We start from the raw sequence: 20292 nt of genomic DNA, 5'->3' as shown, positions 1-20292 counted from the left end.
GATGGGGATATAAATTTACTTCTAGAAATAAGAGTCCAGGGGCGCCTGGGTGGCTCAGTCGTTAAGCGTCTGCCTTTGGCTCAGGTCATGATCCCAGGGTCCCGGGATAGAGCCCTGCATCGGGCTCCCTGCTCGGCGGGAAGCCTGCTTCTCCCTCTCCCACTCCCCCTGCTTGTGTTCCTTCTCTCGCTGTCTCTCTCTGTCAAATAAATAAAAAAAAAAAATCTTTAAAAAAATTCTATAAAAAAAATAGAAATAAGAGTCCATGTAAAGTGACCTAGATTTACCATAGTGGAGTGCTTAATATGACCCTGTAAGGTCCTTTCCATTTAGGAATTAGTTCTCCTGAATTCTTTGCCTTCCAATATTTTAAATAGACTAGTTCTCTGGGGGTTACTTGCAGAGAATTTTGAATTTCCTTTGGGTCCGGTTTTGGCAGTACCTTATTAGCACATTTGTTAAGAGTTTTATGGATTAATCCAGCTTCTAATGAAAAGTGTAACAGATTATTATAATCTGGGTCCTAGGATAAGTCAATGGTAAGGAAGGGCCTACCATATATTAATTCAAAGGTTTTACCCCTAATCTTTCCTGTGGGGTGGTTCTTATTCTTAAGAGATCTATTGGTAAAAGAGTTACTCAGTTTTCTTGTGTTTCTATGCCCATCTTAGTGAGATGTCTTTTTAAATTATCGGGAGGCTTGGGACACCTGGGTGGGGCAGTCAGTTAAGCCTCTGACTCTTGATTTTGACTCAGGTCATGATCTCAGGGTCGTGAGATGGAGCCCTGCTTGGGCTCCACGCTCAGCAGGGAGTCTGCTTTTCTCCTTCCTCTCCCTCTGCCCTGCCCCTGCTCACTCTCTCTCTAAAATACATAAATAAATAAACCTTTAAAGAAATAAATTATGGTTTGCCTTTTCAACTTTGCCTGATGATTGAGGATGTCAGGTTGTATGTAAAAAATATTTAGTTTTAAGGGTTTGGGCTGCCTGTTGAGTTACTTGTGCTGTAAAGGATGAGCCATTATCACTTTGAAGAGATTGAAGGAGCCCAAACCCGGGGATGATTTCCCTTAATAAAGTCTTTGTTACTTCAGTAGCCTTTTCTGTCTTACATGGGAAGGCTTCCACCCATCCAGAGGTAACTATATAGACAAATAAATATTTATATCCTTATAAGGTGGCATTCGTGTGAAATCAATTTGCCAGTCTTCCCCGGGACATGTTCCACATCTTTGGACAGGTGTTAAAAGAGGGGGTGGTCGTAGTGCATCTTCAGGGTTAACCTGGACATGTACTGCACAAGATTTATGTGCCTTTTGTAAGATGGCTCTTAATCCTATTCCCTCAAACAAGGGTTTGGTGAAATTCCATAGTTTCTCTTCCCATATGAGTTGCCCGTGCAGGCCTATTGCTAATTTCTTTTGTTTTTCCTTAGAGACAAAGATTTCTCCTTTATCGTTCTTATACCATCCCTTGGCAGTTTTAGTATATCCTTCCCCAAGTGTTCCGTTGTTCTCCTCCATAGTAAAAGTGGGAACAACAGTGCTTAAGGGATTTGAGACTGGTATAAGACTCATAGCTAGTTTAGTTTGAGCTGCCATTTTTGCTGCCCAGTCATCTAAGTTAGTTTCTTTAGATTCTGATTTTTTTCCCTTTTGATGTCCTCTACGGTGCATTACAGCAACTTCTTTAGGGAGATGAACTGCCTGTAATAGAGTTACAATTTCAGGTCCATATTTAATAGGGGAATTATGACTGGTTAATAATCCCTTCTCCTTCCAGATGGCACCATGTGCATGAGGCACAAGGAAGGTATATTTTGTATCTGTATATATACTGACTCTTAGGCCTTTAGCTAACTGAAGACCTTGAGTGAGAGCTAACAGTTCTGCCTTTGGAGCTGAAGTATTGATTGGTAATGGGTTGGCCTCAGTAGTTTTCATTAAACTAACAGTTGTGTAGCCAGCCGTCCCTTGCTTCCTTCTATCAAACTACTACAATCTGTAAACCCACTATTGGCGGCATTATCTATGGCTTGATCTCTTAGATCCAGATAGCTGGAATATACTAATTCTATTACCTCTTTACAGTCATGTTCAGACACAATAGCAGTAGCAGCATGGTCTGGTCCAGGCATGAGGTATGGCAGCTTTAGGGTTTGACAGGTTTTGAGTACTGTATCGTGGGAGTCTAAAAGTATAGCTTGATATTTTGTCAGTCGTCCCCCTGTCATCCATGATGTCCTTTAGTTTCTAAAACTCCTTGAACCCAATAAAGAGTCCTCACTGTCAATGGCTGTCCCACTGAAAGTTTAGATGCTTCTACTAGTAGTGCAGTAGCTGCTACTGCTCAGAGGCATGCTGGCCATCTTTGGGCTACATTGTCAGTAGCTTTGGAAAAATATCCTACAGGTCTCAATTTTTGCCCTGGTTTTTGTGTTAGTGATCCTAGGGCTTGGTCCTGTTTTTCAGCCTCAAATAGGGTAAATGGCTTTTCTAAGTTTGGTAGAGCCAGAGCCTGGCCAAGGATAGTTTAGTTTTTAGTTGTTGAAAGGCCTCTTATTGGGGCACCTGGGTGGCTCAGTCGTTAAGCGTCTGCCTTCAGCTCAGGTCCTGATCCCAGGGTCCTGTGATCAAGCCCACATCTGGCTCCCTGCTCAGCGGGAAGCCTGCTTCTCCCTCTCTCACTCCCCCTGCTTGTGTTCCCTCTCTCACTGTGTCTCTCTCTGTCAAATAAATAAATAAAATCTTAAAAAAAAAAAAAAAAGAAAGAAAAGAAAGTCCTCTTGTTCTTTGTCCCATTTTAAAGGCTCTTCATTTGGCCCCTACTGGCTAAGACTCAGAATCCTGGAATCCATAGGCAGCAAAATGCAGCCACTCTTTAAAAAGTTCAGAGTTCGTTTTTTATGGCAGGAGGTCCCATTCTATTATTGCTCTTTTTCTCTCTATTGACAGGGAATGATGTCCAGGAGTTAATTCATATCCTAAATATTGTACCTTCTGTTTAGAAATTCAAACCTTCTTAGATGATACTCAGTATCCTCTGTCTCCAAAAAAGTTTAGTACAATAGAATTATAGTCTGAGGCCTGTTTCATGGGGCTACATATTAAAATATCATCGACATATTGTGCTATTGTTCCCTGAGGCAATGTAAGATCTCTAAGTTCTCTACTGAGTGCATTGCCAAACAAATGGGGACTATCTCTAAATCCCTGTAGTAGGACTGTCCATGTAAGCTGGCATGCTTGATGTTCTCCTAACGGAGTTCATTCCAAGGCGAATAGGGGCTGGGCCTCTTTGCTTAAGGGAATACAAAAGAAGGTGTCCTGGGTGTCCTGTTCCAAACACTGTAAACCATTCTGTACTGCCCAGAATTGGAGTCAGTCTAGTATAAGGATTTGGCACTATAGGGTGGTTAGGGACTACAGCTTCATCTATTGCTCTAAGGTCTTGTACCATTCTGTACTCTCCATTCGGGTCCTTAACAGGCAAAATGGGAGTATTATAAGGGGATTGGCAAGGTTTAAGAATTCTATATTTAAGAAATTTATGTATAAGTGGTAGGAGTCCAGTCCCGGCTTTTGTCTTAAGAGGATATTGGTTTTTTGTGTGTGGAACAGTAGCAAGATCCTTTAGGCCTATTTTGATGGGATGGACCTGTATTGCCTTCCCTGGGATATCACAGTTCCAAGCTTATGTGTCTACTTGTTCCTAAATGTTAGGGAGAATTCAACGATGAATGCCTGGTTTTTCTTCGACCCTCAGGGAGAAGAGACCATCCTCCTGTCCAATTAGTTTGAACTGGCTTCCCAACTTAAACACGAGGTCCCTTCCCAGTAGGGGAGAGGGACAGGAATGGAGAACCGGAAAAGAGTGGATAACAAATTGTTTTTCATATTTACAGGTTAAAGGAGAAGTTGGTAAACACAATTTAGGTTCTGCTTCAATTCCAGTAATTTTAGAAAGACAGATGGGGCTGGAGTGCTGAACAAGTACCGAGTAAGTGACTCCCGTATCAATAAAAAAAAAAAACAATGAACTCACCTCCCACATCCAGGCTAATCTGGGGGTTGGCCATCTTGATGTTCAGCGGAGCCAGACCAGCCTCAGCTCCATCATGCCAACTCTTCAGGTTGTTGCTCTTGGGTTGGGAAACGAGTTCCTGTCTTCCTCTCTCTCTCTCTCTCTCTCTCTCTCTCTGGAGACCAGGACTGTCTCTTTTCCAATGTCCCTCTGCCTTGCAGGCCAGAAATGACCCTAGTTGAGAGCATTTATTAGGACATTCTTTCCTCCAATGTCCAGTTTGGCCACACCTATAACTTGGGGTCTTGCCTGAACTGCCGTCTGATACCAGCTTCTTCAGCTGCCCCTGGTTAGCCTGGCATTGTGGGGGATCCACAGTAGCAGCAACCAATATTTGAGCTTGCTTTCTGCTTGTATTTTAGCCCTGCAGTCCTTCTCCTGTGTTAGAGCCGTATCTGTTATTGAAGACTCCAGTGGCCCCTTGCAGCAGCCATTGGGTTGGAGTTTGAGGGCCTAGGGCCATATTTTCCAGTATATGGTGAATGCCTGGTGCTGACTCGTTCATAAAATGCATTTTTAGGGTAGCATCCCTTCTGATGTGGTTGGGTCAAAATTTGTATATTTACAAATTGCTTCTATTAAATGCCCGTGAAATAAAGCTAGATTTTCAACATTTTCCTGGATCACTTCCTTAATTTTATCAAAATTGATGGGTTTAGAAAATCCTCTTTTCATTCCCTCCAATAAACAGGTGACCATATGGTCTCATCTTTCCCTGCCAGGTCTGTCCTGTTGGGAGTTCCAGTGAGGCTCAGCATTAGGAACAGCATCTCCTCCTACTGAATAATGATTTCTATCCTTAGTTGCCAGCTCCTCTGCAAATTCTTGTGCCCCAGTCCAAAGCAGGCCTTTTTTTCTGGGGTACAACAATGTGTTAGAATAATATATATATCCTGCCAGGTTAAATCAAACATTAGAGACACCTGGTGAAATCCATCTATAAAATTGGTTGGATCCGCTGAGGATCATGCTAATTGTTATTTTATTTGAGCCAGATCTGACATGGAAAATGGGACATGTACCTTAATTGTGCCCATTTCCCCATTTGCTACTTCCCAAAGTGGATACAATCCTGCCTTAGTCTGAGTGTTGGGTAGGTATGATATTCTGCTTCTAGTATGTCCCACTGGGCTAGGAGCAGAAGGCTCCAAAGGTTTATATGGAGGGGGAGTTACTAAGGGACCTGGACTCACTTGTGGGCTTATTTTGACTTTTTCTGCTGCTGATTGATTTTCTTGTTTGACTCCGTTGGTTTCTTTGATTGGGGTGGTCTACACAATCATTGTAAGAAAAATCTAAAGGGGGAGGGGGGTCTGGAATCTTGCCAGACACATCTACAAGTCTCTCTTAGCTTAAGATCCTGACTCAGTGCCATAAAGGCCTGGATGCAGGGCACTTCAGTCCATTTTCCCTGACACCTGCAAAAAGGGTCTAATTGATAAATAGTACTGAAGCTTAAGGACCCATTCACAGGCCATTTTTCATCATCCTCCAGAGAATATTGAGGCCAGGCATTATTAAAAAAGAGATGAGGCACTTCTTCTTTAAATCCTGTTGTCCAAATTGATTCCAGTGTGCTAGGAGACAGCCCAGAGGACAATCCCTTGGGACTAAGGAAGTCGATTTCATAGTTAATCCCTACAAAACAAGGAGAGTACACTAACTAAGAGTCCATTAACAAAATCTCCCTCCACTTCTGAATGGAGTACCTTCAGGAATATTGCCAAAGGTTCCTGGGGTACAGAGTGGTGGGAGACGTCCCTCATTCTCAGCCCTCTGACATCTTTGTAGTACCTGAGAAGGGATGTTGACCTCCCTTCACTTCCCCATTGCATCCTAGACTATGGTGGGTGCTGGTGAATGGACTGAAACACCACAGAGATTGGGGCTGCCTCTATCCATTTTGAGGGAATCAATGTATTTGGCAAACAATAATAATACCCTTTGTAAGCCTAGGTCTAGTATGAATGGATGGGGTAGAGGTCCTGGCCTTTGTTAAGAAGGGGCAGCTATTTTGTATTGTATTAAGCATTATGTATCTAAGCTGGAAGTACTTTAAATCTGAGAGCAGGACTGAGAACGCCAATCAGCCCTTGAGTAAGGATAAATGAGAGATATGAAAAAAACAAACTCCTACCTAATCTGGACAACTTTCTTGAGAGCTTTAGCCATGATTCAGCCCCAGGGGAGCAGTCCCCTGTTGAACGAGTGCCCTCAACTGGGTAATAGTTCTGACCAGTCCCTTTCAGGAAGCACACGTGATCAGATGTATCTTGGATTTTATGCTAATTGAGGGATCACACTGGGTTATTTAGGAAGAAACCTTACACAGGAGTCTTGAGATTGATGGCTGTCCAAACAACTCATGTGGTCGTCCTGTGCCTGACAAGAATATATGCATTAAAAGGACAGGAAAAATAAGGAAAGTCTGATTTCTGAGCCCAATGCTGTTACAGCCAAAGTAATTGTATCTAGTGGAGCAGCAGGAGCCCATCCCTTCCCATGGTGTAGCCACCAGCTAGAGGTTCTCTCCTGAGCACGCAGGCAAGACACTTTCCAAAGGGTCATACTATTTGGGACATCTCTGGAAAAGAATAAGTAAGACGTAGAAGCTGGAGAAATAAAAAGAGACTTACCAAGTTGCACAAAAGCTCTTGGATTCACTCTGTAATCCTCATGCAGGACACTAAAAATGTTACAGGTTGTTGAGCACAATGGTCAAGAAAGAATTTTTGAGGCCTTAGTAAGTTTATTTAAGTAGCATGGGGACAGGACCTGTGGGCAGAAAGGACTGCACTTTTTGCTATATGAAGCTGGTGGTTCTATGCTTAGTGCTTCAAGCTCCATGTTGGGTTCCACGCCCAGTGTGGAGCCTACTTTAAAAAAAAAAAAAAAGATAGTCACCCTGCTATACCTTTCTGTCTCGTTTGATTTTACAAATGGTCTTTTTCCTGATTTTATTTACTATGAGGCCCCTTATTCTCACCACTAAACTATCTCCAAACCACAACATAGATTGAATTACCTCTAGGAGAGTCTTCTAGAAAAAACATGTCCCCTATAGACTATGATCCTTGTGGACTACATCTCCTGACTTGGTCTCCAGACATTTAACCCATCTCCCTTTTGGGTTTGCTCACCTCTGTCCACGGACTATACTCCCTAGCACTCTGATGAGGCTGTCACACTCCTCCAATTCTTCATGGTTGGGTTAGGGATTTGAGTAGGGACATGTAGATTGATAGGTATCAGTTAAACAGAGGACATTAGATAAATATTGAGTCTGGGAAGTCCAGGAACTTGAATTCAATTTTTAGAGGTCAAAAACAGGGAAGAAATCAGAAATTCAAGAAACTGATTCTTGACCAAGTGCAGAACAGCCAAGGGTCTTATGTTTTCTACTAGGGCAGGACCAGAGGTCTGAATAGAGTTGGGCCTGAGCGTAAAGATGTGATGGTGACGTGGTCTTGCTAATTAAGCTAAGAGAATGAAAAGACAGGGACCTCAGATTAGGGAAAGGGTGAGGGAGTAGGTGACAGCTTTCTCCACTGGAAGATTCTTTGGGCCCTGATATTTCAAGGAAACTAGCCAAACTCAGCAGACTCAAATTTTAACATTGTCTTTTCTTTGTATATTCCTTACCTAAATTCCAGTTTATTGTTCAGTGTGCCTCGTGTATGCTGCTGAATGTTAGGGTCCATGAGGGCATGCTCACTGCTGTATCCTCAACACCACCCCTAGGACAGTGGCACTCAACAAGCGTTTGCTGAATGGATCAATAGATGTATGGTGCAGATAGATGGGTGTATGTATGAATCTATGTTGTTCTACTATGCAGTGTCTACTTCTACTTCCCACAATGATCTGTGACTCTCTCTGTGATAGTTCCATTTCTCCAACCACTTGCCCCCTTGTAGTTCTGATGGTCCTTAGTCATTTGGCTCAAATGCCCTAACTTTGGAAACTAGCTACTGATTAACTAAACCGTTGCACCACTTGTTCTTACAGCCTTAAATTAATTTGGGTTAATTCTTAACTGTTTCCTTTCTGTACATATATCATTTAATGGTTTGCCTTTATCTGATTTTCCTCAATTTCCTGTGCATTTGTGGTTTCCTACAGGAGCTCTCTATCAGGGGCCTCAAGCAGCCACACCAAACGAGCGTGGGCATCTGCATTTTCTAGGAGGACTCTCTGACTGCTCTGGGCCTCATCCAACTGGTGTCCATCCCAACATTCCCACCCAGGGTTATTTTTGCTAGAGGAGGAAGACTGCCCTCCCCAGAGCCAGTTCTTGGGGAAAAGGATTGTTGATATAGCCAGAGCCCACAAGAAAGAAAGATCACTCTGCAGCAGCTAAAGGTGGGTGACATGCTTTTTCTCCAGTTCAGTGAAAGCGGTCCATGTCTGCTTGTTTTCCCATGAATTTCATAAGTGTATTTTTCCCACGTGATCTTTGGAATAACAGGAAGGAAAGACTTTAAATTGATAAAATAAGCTTCATGGGGAACCAGAAGTTCATCCATCATTGGCTCCCCAACATCTAGCATAGTGCCTGATATGTAAATATTCAATAAATGTTTGTTGCAGGAAGGAAAGGACAGTAGGAGGGAAGGTGGGAAAGAGAGAGAAGAAGGGATTGGAGAATGGGCACGAATGGAAAGAATGTTAATGTATCATTCAGAAATAATGTGATGATAACAGTTGTGTTTTCAAAGCTAATTAAGTGCACTACCTCTGATGCCTAGAATCAATAAAACAAATTAAGTCATTTTGCAAAACGAAGGATGTATTTATAAAGATAAAGTAATGGTAACAGCCAGAATAAGAACAAATGTACTCTTTGGCGCTTAAGCATAAAGGTAACAGCAGTGATCATAGTTTACGATAAATTCAAAACTCTGTAATGTTAACAGCCATTTGTTCTGTCTATCCAATTCTCAAAACAAATAAAAACAACAAAGAACTTTATGTACGGATACATGCAAGGGATACGTGCAGGCTGATCGTGGAGTGATAGAATTGACTGCAACTGGTTGGCTTAGTATTTAGAAAAGGTTAACTAATTAGAAATGGTGTGCTGAGGAAATTTACAAATATCTAAGCTTCCTGCCGTTGAGGGAGCTTAACCAAGCAGTAATTCAGCAAACGCTCCAAAGCATTTAATTATGTGTCGAGGAAAAACATCTCCAGTGCAGGAGAAAAAAAAGATTAAGGAAATTAGCATTTTTTTTTTAAGTATCAGTCTTTATTTGTTTGAGCTCATACCGGCTACACAGTTTAGGTCCAGCAAGCCAACACTACATGACACGTACCTTGCACAAGAATACACCATCATGGCGGGGGGTAGAGGGGAATAATTAAGACATAATTTTTTTAAAAGATTTTATTTATTTATTTGACAGAGAGAGATACAGCGAGAAAGGGAACAGAAGCAGGGGCAGTGGGAGAGGGAGGGCTTCCCGCCGAGCAGGGAATCTGATGCAGAGCTCTATCCCAGGACCCTGGGATCATGACCTGAGCCAAAGGCAGACGTTTAACGACTGAGCCACCCAGGCGCCCCAAGACATACAATTTTTATAAAACCAAGATCTCATAACTAAGGGATTATTTCATCAGCAATTCAAATAGCAACGTACATTAAAGTTCTCAATGTTAGGAAAAACCACTCTAATTTTATATTATTTTAATTTGGAGAAAATAAAATATAACCTAGGAGAACATCTAAAAACATCTCTAAGACAAATTCAGAGAAACTTTCTCTTGACCCCCTCTGCAAAGATTGTCAATGAGGTATCTAATTTGGTTTGAAGGGTTTGCCGGAGTAATTTAGACCATCATGATCAACACAATTGCATTATCAAAGAAAACTGTGGGTAAGGTGACTAGCAAAAATAAGACACAAAAAACAGAAACCAAACCCACCATCTTAGTTGCTGCAGGGTTGTTCCCAAAGTTATAATAATAATGATCCAGGCTTTACATGTGCAATAAATTTCCCCTGTGAAACTGATTAGTACAAGAGTTCAGTAAGTCCCAAACTTCAGCCAGTGATCATTTTTGCCCTACCTTTTACCAGGTGTACTGCTACTGATGTGTTTTTTTCTTCAAGTCAAATTAGGTTTGTTTTTTAAGATTTTATTTTTAAGTAATCTGGACACCCAACGTGGAGCTTGAACTCACAATCCTGAGACCAAGAATCAGTCGCATGCTCCACCGGCTGAGCCAGCTGGGTGCCCCAAATCAAACTAGTTTATTAACTTAAATATATTCAAAAGGAAACTTAGTGTATGTTCCCACCTAAAATCACCTCGGGCATTTTTTGGAAAATACTTCAATCACATAATCATAATAATAATTACAGTGATGATAAGTTAAGACTATTTCCAAACTAATTCTGTGAAATAGAGACATATCAGTAGGGAAGGAATCAGAATCCTTAGAACTCATGGGAGAATGTTAGCATATAGCATACGCTCAGATTACAATTTGTTCTTTGAGGCTTTATTTAAGAAGTGAGCTAATATTTACATGACATTGAACTTCAAAGTCCAGGCAATAAGGAGGGAAAAAAGAGTGCGAGAAAAACAGTTTGTGTCACTTCCTTGCTCTTCTTTACCCTGTGGTGAGGCCCCAAGGGGGCAGCAGGACACAGCCACTGGAGAAAATCAAAGCAGCGGGGTTGGGTCTTATCTAACCAGAGTTCAATAACTTTTTATTAAGTTATAAAAATTTATTATGCTGAGATACATGTGCTGTGTTTCCTAACTCACATTATATTATTCTTGGTGGAGTTTCATTATGTCTTTAGATAATAATCTTTCCTTGGTGTGAAATTCTTTGCCTTTTTTGTAGGGATGCAATCTCTGATCATGTTGTGTCTTTGCCATGATATTCTTGGTTTATAAAAGAGATGCTGTTATTGTAACAAAGTAGGACATTATTTATCTGTACAATACAATGTTGAACGTCACAGTCTTCTCAAGTACTTCCTTTCCGATTCTTCCCTTTCATTGAGGGGTTTTCACTCATTCCTGACTTTTAGTTAGGGCAGCCTCCTATATAACACCAGCAGGGTGGACAAGGGATGGGCCCTGTATGACATCATTCTGGGCTTGCTTCAAAGGGAATCATCATGCCTGAGGCAGTAGTAAACCAGTGCCTACCTAGAAAGGAGTCACTACTTGCATTTTAAAATCTGTTCATTTGGGGGCGCCTGGGTGGCTCAGTTGGTTGAGCGTCTGACTCTGGAATTGGCTCACGTTATGAACTCAGGGTTGTGGGATGGAGCCCCGAGTCACGCCTCTCTGAGTTCTGCATCCAGTGGGGAGACTGCTTGAGATTCTCTCTCTCCCTCACCCTCTGCTCCTCCCTACCCCATCAAAGTAAATAAATAAATCTTAAAAAATAAAAATAAAAAATAAAATCTGGCTTCATGGTATTTTGAGATTACATGTGTTTAGATACATTTAGAAATATTCAGTCCCATAAAAGGTCCCTTTAAAGTCAGGCTCCATAGTTTGACAAATCTATGGGTTCTTAAAAGAGTATCTGAGGGCACCTGGATGGCTCAGTCCAAGGGTTAAGCATCTGCATTCAGCTCAGGTCATGATCCCGGAGTCCCAGGATCAAGTCCCACATTGCGCTCCCTGTTCGGCGGGGAGTCTGCTTCTCCCTCTGCCCTTCACCCCACTTGTGCGCACTCTCTCTCTCTCAAGTAAGCAAATAAAATCTTAAAAAAAAAAAAAGAGAGAGAGAGAGAGAGAGAGAGAGTATCTGAAAGGCAGAAAAGCAAACTGGAGAGAAATCTCCTTCAAATGAAAAGGCAGGATAAGAATTTAAAAATTTAACTGCCTGCTCCTTTCAAGGAAGGGGACCATAATTTTCCACCCCTTAAGTGTAGGATGTACATATTGACTTCCTTCCAAAGAGTACAGTTTGTTAGGGAGGCAAGGATAACTTTACAGAGGAGGAACCTGACAAACACAACCTTGACCAGCTGAAGAAGTCAGCGTCAACAGTGATAGCTCATGTTGAGTATGTACCTTGATATGATGTGATGAAAATGGCACTTTACCTCTGTTATCTTCCTCCCCAAAACACATAACCCCAGTTTAATCGTGAGAAAAACATCAGACAAACCCAAATTGAAGGAAATTCTATAAATAATTGACCAATATTCCTCAAAACTATCAAAGTTCTCAAAAACAAGGAAAGTGTAAGAAGCTATCACAGCCCAGGAGAGCCTAAGAAGACATGACAATCAAGTAATGTGCTAATCCTGGATGCTTTCCTAGAACAGCAACAACAAAGGGACATTACTTAAAAAACAAGGAAATCTGAGTATGGACTTCAGTTAAAAATGGTGTATCAGTATTGATTCACTAGTTACGGCAAGCAAATCACACTAATGTAAGGCGTTACCAATAGGGGAAAGTTGAGTGTTGGGTATATGAGAATTCTCTCTACTATCTTCTCAACTTTCCTCCAAACCTAAAACTAAAATGAAAAGTTTATATTAAAAAAAGTGTTGGGGCACCTGGGTGGCTCAATCGTTAAGCGTCTGCCTTCAGCTCAGGTCATGATCCCAGGGTCCTGGGATCGAGCCCCACATCGGGCTCTCTGCTCAGCGGGGAGTCTGCTTCTCCCTCTCCCTCTGCCGGCCACTCTGCCTACCTGTGCTCTCTCTCTCTCTGTCAAATAAATAAATAAAATCTTTAAAAAAAAAAAGTGTTATATGCAGCTGATGAATTACTGAACTCTACATCTGAAACTAATGAACTATATGTTGGCTAATTGAATTTAAATAAAAAAAAAAAAAAAGCTAACTTCCAGAGAAACCACTCTTTGGAAAACTACTGAGACTCTTTGTGACTTCCAGTATTTCCTGAAAATCCTAGGGAAACTTTCTAACCACATCCAGAGTTAGGTTGTGCTTCTGGTGGCTCTTGCCTTAAGATTAATGGGGACAGATTCTTGTAGTACAGCCTTGTGTTTGAAGTTACTTCAAGAAGGAAAGCCAGAAGGAAAGCCAGAAGGAAAGGCAGGGATAAATAATTTAATATACACATTAATTCACTCACTCATTCATTCACACACCCCTACACTGGAAGACTGATAACCTCTCCCTGGGTTCAGCTCCTCCCAGTCTCCTTCATGGACTTCTCTGGGTCTGTCCATCCTTAAAGGTGGTGTTTCTCATATACTTTTATGTACCTATTATCTTACATTTCTCTATCCTTGGCTTTATATACCACTTGCCCATAGTTCTCTGATGTATAAGTAGATCCACCTGTCTAAGGACATCCCCACTTAGATGTCCCACACACACAACACGCAGCAGTATGTAGTGCCCCTGGGAACTTGCTGAGTCCGATGATCTTCTTTTAATCCTTCTTTTTGTGAATGATGCCACCACCCCATCAGCCACTCGGATCAGGAGCTCACCCTGTGTGAGCTCTCCCACAAAGCCCCTCAATTACCAAATTGACCGGATTCTAGCTCCTAAATGTTTCTCAGAGCTGAGTCCTTTTCTCCACCCTCAGAGCCTCAGTCCAGCTTCTCAGCAAGCTTCATCCCAGAGACAGCATGTCCCCTGGCTGAACTCCCATCTGCAGCCCCATCTGCCCCTGCCCCTGTCCACACAGGGGTGTCTTTAAGCACAGAGCTGACCATGCTACTGCCCTGCTGACAGGCCTCCCAGATTCCCTAGCACCCTGGAATAAAGTCCAGGCGGTCAGTCCAGCACACAGGTCTTCATAGATTGCCTCCTCCTGTCATTTCACCTCATCTGCCACTTCCCAAACTCACCTCCTGCTTCTGCCATACTACTGGGGATCCCCTCTCCCCGGTTTCTTCCCACGTCCTCCCCCTACTTCACTATTCAACCCAAGATCTCTTTGGGAAAGTCCTCTGAGCCTTCAAAGCACGACACGTTTCTCCAGGGCTCCTTCCTCTCATTCCGCATTCCTATAGGTGCTCCTCCCCGTCCCTATTCCCTTCCCCAACCCACACTGCCTCCATGTGCAGAACTCAGGCATTGCACCCAGTCATTCATTCAGTAATTGGCTTGACTAAATACTAAAACTACAGCAGTGAACAAAACAGAATTTCAAAAACCCTGCCTTGGAGCTTTTAGTCTGTCTGTCTTTGATTTTCCTGCCTCTCCCTTGGAGCTCTTTGAAGGCGGGAAATGCTTTTATATGCATCTTAAGTGCTTAGCATAGTATCTAACACATAAATGGTACTCAAAAACTACAGATGAATACATGAATGAAGGCCCCTGATTTTGTCCCTCCCCTCCTTCATGCCAACCCAATAATAGGAGTCAGAGAAATTCCTTCAACATGCTGAAGAGTAATAACTTTAATACCTCACTCCTTCCCTTCCCCAAGTCCTCCTCCCAAGTTAGTTCATTTCATTTCAATTTGAGCAGCACGAATTTAGGGACATGTCCGCGTGTTCTTCTCTTTGGGTATCCACTTGCCTCCGGAGAGGACAGAGGACAGTTAGAATATGATAAATGCTGGTTGTTTGTTTTTAATTTTAAGAACCAAGCCCTAGATGAAGCACAAGCAATTCTGTTTCTGGAACAAAACATAAAACTTATGAAACTTGGTGCCATGTGACAGTGACAGGAAGGGGGCCAGGCATTAGGGATGGGACAGAGGGGAGCGGAGGCGGAAGGACACACGAAGCAGCTTAATTTCCTTGCCTACAGAAATAGAAGCCACCTGAAGCTGCTTTACACCGACGGGTCAAGTACTAGAAAATTACACTTAAACCTCTGCTGCTTTTCTTTTTCTTGGACAGCCTTTCCTACTGTTTGAACTTTTTAAAAATCAGGTACACGTATTTTATTTATAAATTTTAGAAAATGAGTTGGAATAGACGATCAATAAAGGGGACATGGCCTGTTTATTACGGAAAAGGGACAGTCACTGGGAAGTTAGTTTGAGTCCCCTCCACCTGTGTGGGGATGCGCCGGGAGGTGGACGTGTCCAGCGTTGGCGGCAGCTGGTGACCTCAGGGAGGTCTGGCCTTGACATCAGTGGCGAGTCACTGGCTGAACTGCGGCTGACACGCTTTCCTGACTATAAGGCCACCACAGGTGCCCCCTCGGCTCAGCCCCCAGAGCCTCAGGAACACACCCCCCGGGGATTCGGCACAACCTCCCGGAAAGCCTTCCTCCCCTCACAGGGAATGTGGCTGTCCTCCTTTCTCTCTGTCCCCTTTTCTGATGATGTCATTCTCATCCACCCCATGGAACTATTGGACGGAACACAGCCTCTGGAACTGGAGGACCTGGATGAGAGGGTGGCCACACACTGCCTTGTCCGGGGCCTGTGTGCAGGACACTCAGATTCTTTATGCCCTATGTCCCTCCCATAACATGCCCTTCCCGTGCCTCTGGATTCTTTATTATGTAGCAGACAGAGACACCTGGGTAGCCCAGATGTGTCACCATCAGTCAATGACTGGTGAGGGACTCTCTTTATACCGCCTTCCCCATGGAAGTCTGTAGAATTGGGCCTTCCTTCAGAGCAGACCAAGTGCAGCCCTCAGCTTTACCCACCTTCCCCAAGAGTGATTGTGTTCACACCTTCTTTGATGTTCACCTCTTCTCCAAGAGTGACCGTGTGTGCCTGTGCGTGTGTGTGTGTGCGTGTTGCCCTGTAATGATTTTGGAGAGGTCTCACTTTCAGGCCATGCTTCTCCGCATTCCTTTGGTAAATGTGTTGTGGTAAGCTGAGGCTGGGAGTGACTTGGGGTTTTTCCCTTCCCTGGATTCAGGCAGGAGAAAGGCCTGAGAAGCCCTGAGCTCATTGCAGATCGCTCTCACCAGCCACTGAGCAAGTGTCTCATGATCACGTGTTCTTGCTGGAGAGGATTCTTCTGGGAAGGCCTGTGAGTCAGGACCCCCAGAGTCCTCAGCTGGGTGACTTCAAATGAGTCAAGTGCTTCTTGATGCCTGATGAATAAGTGGAAGATAATGCAGCTTGCCTTCCCCAGTCTCAAAGACTTCTGACCCTTTTGGTGGGGGAGGCGGTCAGCGGTAGGGAAATGTGTCATCACCATTTCCCTTTGCTGACCCTTTGTCTTTCCTGCAAACCCATGTCAGACACTGCCTCTGAGCAGCTTGACGTCTGATTTCTGCTCTTATCTTGTTTTTCTTTTTCCTAATGTTTTTTTTTTAATTCTAAATTGAATCACTCAGAGCTCCTGATGGTCTCCAAAATGAGTTGAATTTTCCTAGCCTGTTATTCAAATTCTGGCCCCTTCCCATCTTCCCATTCTGAATGCCCTGTCATCCAACTGAATTCATCAGCTAACCATTTCCTATCACAGACACTTCCACCCTTGTTTGTGCTTCTCCACTAGTCTGGATGTACCCTGCCACCACCCCCTCCCCTCAGATATTACTTTCTCTCCTTATGTAATCTGTTAAAATCCTGCTGAAGCCCCTCCTGCTGCTCTCTGGTGCCCCCCACCCCATGCTGTTCTAGCCCTGGCCACTTCTCCAGTCTCTGAGCCTATAGTCCTAACTGTATTGGTGACACCTTGTACTTGGCACACGCTCTGTCTGATGGCTGTTAGCATCTTATCTGCCTGGTTTCTCCTTTCTGTTGGGGATGTGTCTTTCACACCACTGTATTTCTGGAGCATTTCCAGAGCTTGGGACGGGCCCTAGTATGTCTGTACTATGTAATGGGTGCTCCTCAATGTTTGCCCAAGATAAGGATGAAACAATCTGCCGCCCTGAGCAGTGCACCAAATGTTTGTTCCCAGAGCCCTTGGGTTCTACAGGAGCCTGCAGCTGAGAGTCAGACGAAGGGTGCAGAGAGAAGAAACCCAGAGGCGGCTGGGGATATAGCTCTTCTCTATTGCTTCGAATAACAGTAATTTGAAAAAGAAAAAAATTCAGTGCTAAAAAGTTGGAAAGCCGTTGGGCTCACTGTTAGGTCCATGCCTGCTGCGGTAAACAGTAGGGGAAATTCATGCTCACCATTGACAGGAGTGCTAGGGGCACCGAGGAAACCATCAGAAAAGGGAGAATTTGGCCCAAAGAATGGGCATTTTACATAGTACCAAGAAAAAAATGTCTGTCCTACAGAAAGGGATTTAATTAGACAAATGAGCTTGCCAAGACCATCTAAATTCTGGAAGTTTTCATTCTGGGGTCACAAAATGTCACAAGTGATTGAAGCTCTCCAGTGAGGTGTCTAAGCGGTTAGAAGACCTGTCTGCTCTGGGCAGGCCTTCAGAGCCCCAAGAGGACAGTATAAAGCGCAGGCCAGTAAAGCTTTGTTTGTATGCAAAAGACAGCACCAAGGCCGACCAGCTCAATAACAGGGCGGGGGGGGTGGCATAAAGGCGTAGGCAGAGGACCCCTAGGACAGTGTGTCAGGTGTGGCCAGGCACAGAAAACCTGAAGAGGAAGATTGCTCACCTGGTTGGTTCTTCACTTCAGGCCACCTCGTCCCTTTTTCTCTTGCCTGTCCCTGTGTGCTCGAGATGGCGACCAGCCCCAAATCTACAGGTCCTTCTGGTACCAGCGACTGCTACCATCTGGCCACAGAACTGGCCACCCCTCAGATCATGTTTAGAAGAGGGAGACCCTGGAGTTGACTGGGTCCAGCCCGTGCTGAGGGGTCCACTCCCTGCCTAATCGGTGGAGAGGTCACAACGGGGCCAAGCAGCACCAACAGTTAGAGGCTGGCTGCAGGAGGCCAAGTATGGGAGCCTTGGCTTTCCAGGACAAGAAGAGTGTGGGTGGGGAAAGAGTAAATGGGGTCGCAGTGACCCCTTGCCTAGCACCCTCTCATGGACACAGAAACACCCAGCACTGTACTTTGCAGGGGGTGTGAGTGCACGTGTCTACTGTGCAAGCCCGGTGATGATGCAGGCAGGTATTCTCACTGACAGATTCCATCAGCGATTGTAATGCTCTTGCTTCCTCTGGAGGCGGCAACCTCATCTCCTCTCCTTAGTGTGGACTTTGCAGCCGAGGATGGGGTCTGGTTGGCCAGTTTCTTTCTCAATTCTGGCAACAGAGAAAGTCAGAAAATATGAGGCGTTCACACACAGTCCAGTTACATCTTAAGGAAAGGGTAGTGTTTGAAGTCAGCATGAAAATGAAAACATATTTAATCAGAATGTCTCTTCAAAATCCTTTAAATCACCCAATAAAGTATGGGACACATACGTCTCTCAGTAAGCCCTACACAGCCAGTTTTTCCTCTAGTGCCAGAGCGGACCATGTGTTTTGGCTGACAAGCAGGCGATGTGGTTGGCGGGCATTTAGGGGCTATGCTTTATGAAAAATCTTTAAATATTAGATTCATTCTCAGCTAGAGAAGCTCACGGTAGCTGAGGACCCCCAGGGAAATGCAGGTTCCCTCTGAGACATCTCATCAAAGGAATGGGGGGGGAATACCCCATAACATTAAATCTTCTCCCTGTCCTGCCCCTTTCTTCCGCGCCCCTTCCTTCCTCCCTCCTTTCATGCCTGCCTTCCTTCCTCCCTTCCTTCCTTCCTTCCTTCCCTCTCTCTCTCTCTCTCTAGTCCTCTCCCTTCCTCTCTTTCCCTCCCTCCGTCTCTCTTGCTTTCTTTACTTTCTCTCAGCGATGTATAGTTGAATTGATGACTCTTTAGTTGTTTATGGCATAAAATGTCACTGTAAAAACACATCACCTCTGTCTGCCCATTTGACATTTATGTATCTTTTCTCCTCATGGGGATACGGCACTCTTCCAGGCAGAGACAATGTCTTGTAGTTTACAGCTTCTCCGCTGTACCTTCCCCAACTCCCAGCACCACCAAACCCAGCCCTTTGCACATACTGTGTCCTGCTTTCATGTTGTTTACTTGTTGATTCTAACCCTGTTATGCTTGGTTCCCCTACCTGAGAAATGAACCTTAACTAAGGAGGGGAAAGGGTTCATAAAAACAAAACACTTACCTGATTTTGAAGGACCAGCAAATCAGGAAGTCTCATCCTTCAGATCATCTCCCTAAAAATGAAAAACTGGACTAGATCAGTGGTTTTGAACTTGGCCCTCCATAAGAATCACCTGGAGAGAATAGATTCTGATTCAGTAGCTGGTGCGCAGGTCAAGAATCTGCATTTCTGACCCCATGGCTGCTGCTGGCTCATCCCCACCCGATGCTGATGTTTCTAGCAGGTGAGACACCGCACATCATGGGGAAGGGCTGTGATTAGAGGAATAGTCCCGCATCGTCGTGAATGAACAGAGGATAGTAATACTCCTTAGTACTGGTGTGTAGGTTTCTTGTAAGGACAAAATGACTTAACATTTGCCAAGTGTTTAGAGCAGTGCCTGACACAAAGTGAGTGCCACGCAAGTGTTTTTAAGTAACAATACCTTTGAAAGCACATGCCAGTTATCCGCCAGTATCCTCCTACACCTCTGAAACACATGAAATCAACTTCCTCAGATGCGGATGAAATCTTGGGTGAAGACAGCTGGAAAGCAAAATCAGAAGCAGCATGAATGTTACTCGTGGTAATTTTACCTGCTCAGGAACACTGACAACCCACGGACATGGACCACGTCTGCTGTCCCCAAGGGCACGTTGCCCTGGCTGGGCTGGAAGAGACAGGAACAGCTGCACAGACGTAAGCCTTCCACGGTGGCCCCCAGGACCATCACCATCCTCCTCCCCCAGGCCCAGCCCGCCTCCTGAGACAGGCCTCTGCTGAACTCCGTCGTATGTTGACCCCACTCCTAGTCACCATCGACCACATTACTCATGTTCCATCCCAACAGTTATTACTATTTAAAATGATCTAATGGATGTGGATCTGTTTCTTTATTATGTCCTCCCCCACTAGAATGTAAATGTACCGGTCTCATTCTCTGTACACCCCAGCACCAAGCACAGTGCTTGACACATAACGATCGCTCCATAAATATTTGTTGAATGCATGCACCACGATAGTGTTCAAGAGTGGAATCGATGGGGCAAACGATAACACTTTCTGTTTTGCCTATCATCACTGTCCATTACTGTTCTGTAGGCTGGAAGCTGCTTCCCAAAGGCAGACTGTCCTGTGTGGGAATCATGGGGCCTTCCCAACTTGCCCTTAAGGGCTCTCAGCCCTTGCCTGACTGCTGACCAATGGGACATTTGTCTTAAAGCCTTAGTACAAAGTACAAGGTGGCTGGTGCCTGGACAACCATTA

The 20292-nt window shown here is 44.1% G+C and overlaps 1 protein-coding gene across 1 annotated transcript in view; it reads left to right on the top strand.

Moving 5' to 3' along the window:
- Positions 1–8251: 8251 nt before the first annotated feature.
- The window catches only part of ZBTB38 (zinc finger and BTB domain containing 38), a 155883-nt gene continuing 143842 nt past the window's right edge, over positions 8252–20292 (top strand). Inside the window, exon 1 of the mRNA XM_073899085.1 lies at positions 8252–8446. The gene's annotated coding sequence lies outside the window, so the exon portion shown is untranslated. The remainder of the gene's footprint in view (positions 8447–20292) is intronic.

This window comes from Callorhinus ursinus, unplaced genomic scaffold, assembly GCF_003265705.2.
Source record: "Callorhinus ursinus isolate GAN/ISIS: 27379988/994484 unplaced genomic scaffold, GSC_fseal_2.0 scaffold1, whole genome shotgun sequence".
NCBI lineage: Eukaryota > Metazoa > Chordata > Mammalia > Carnivora > Otariidae > Callorhinus > Callorhinus ursinus.
This window is presented reverse-complemented; position numbering and strand designations above follow the sequence as displayed.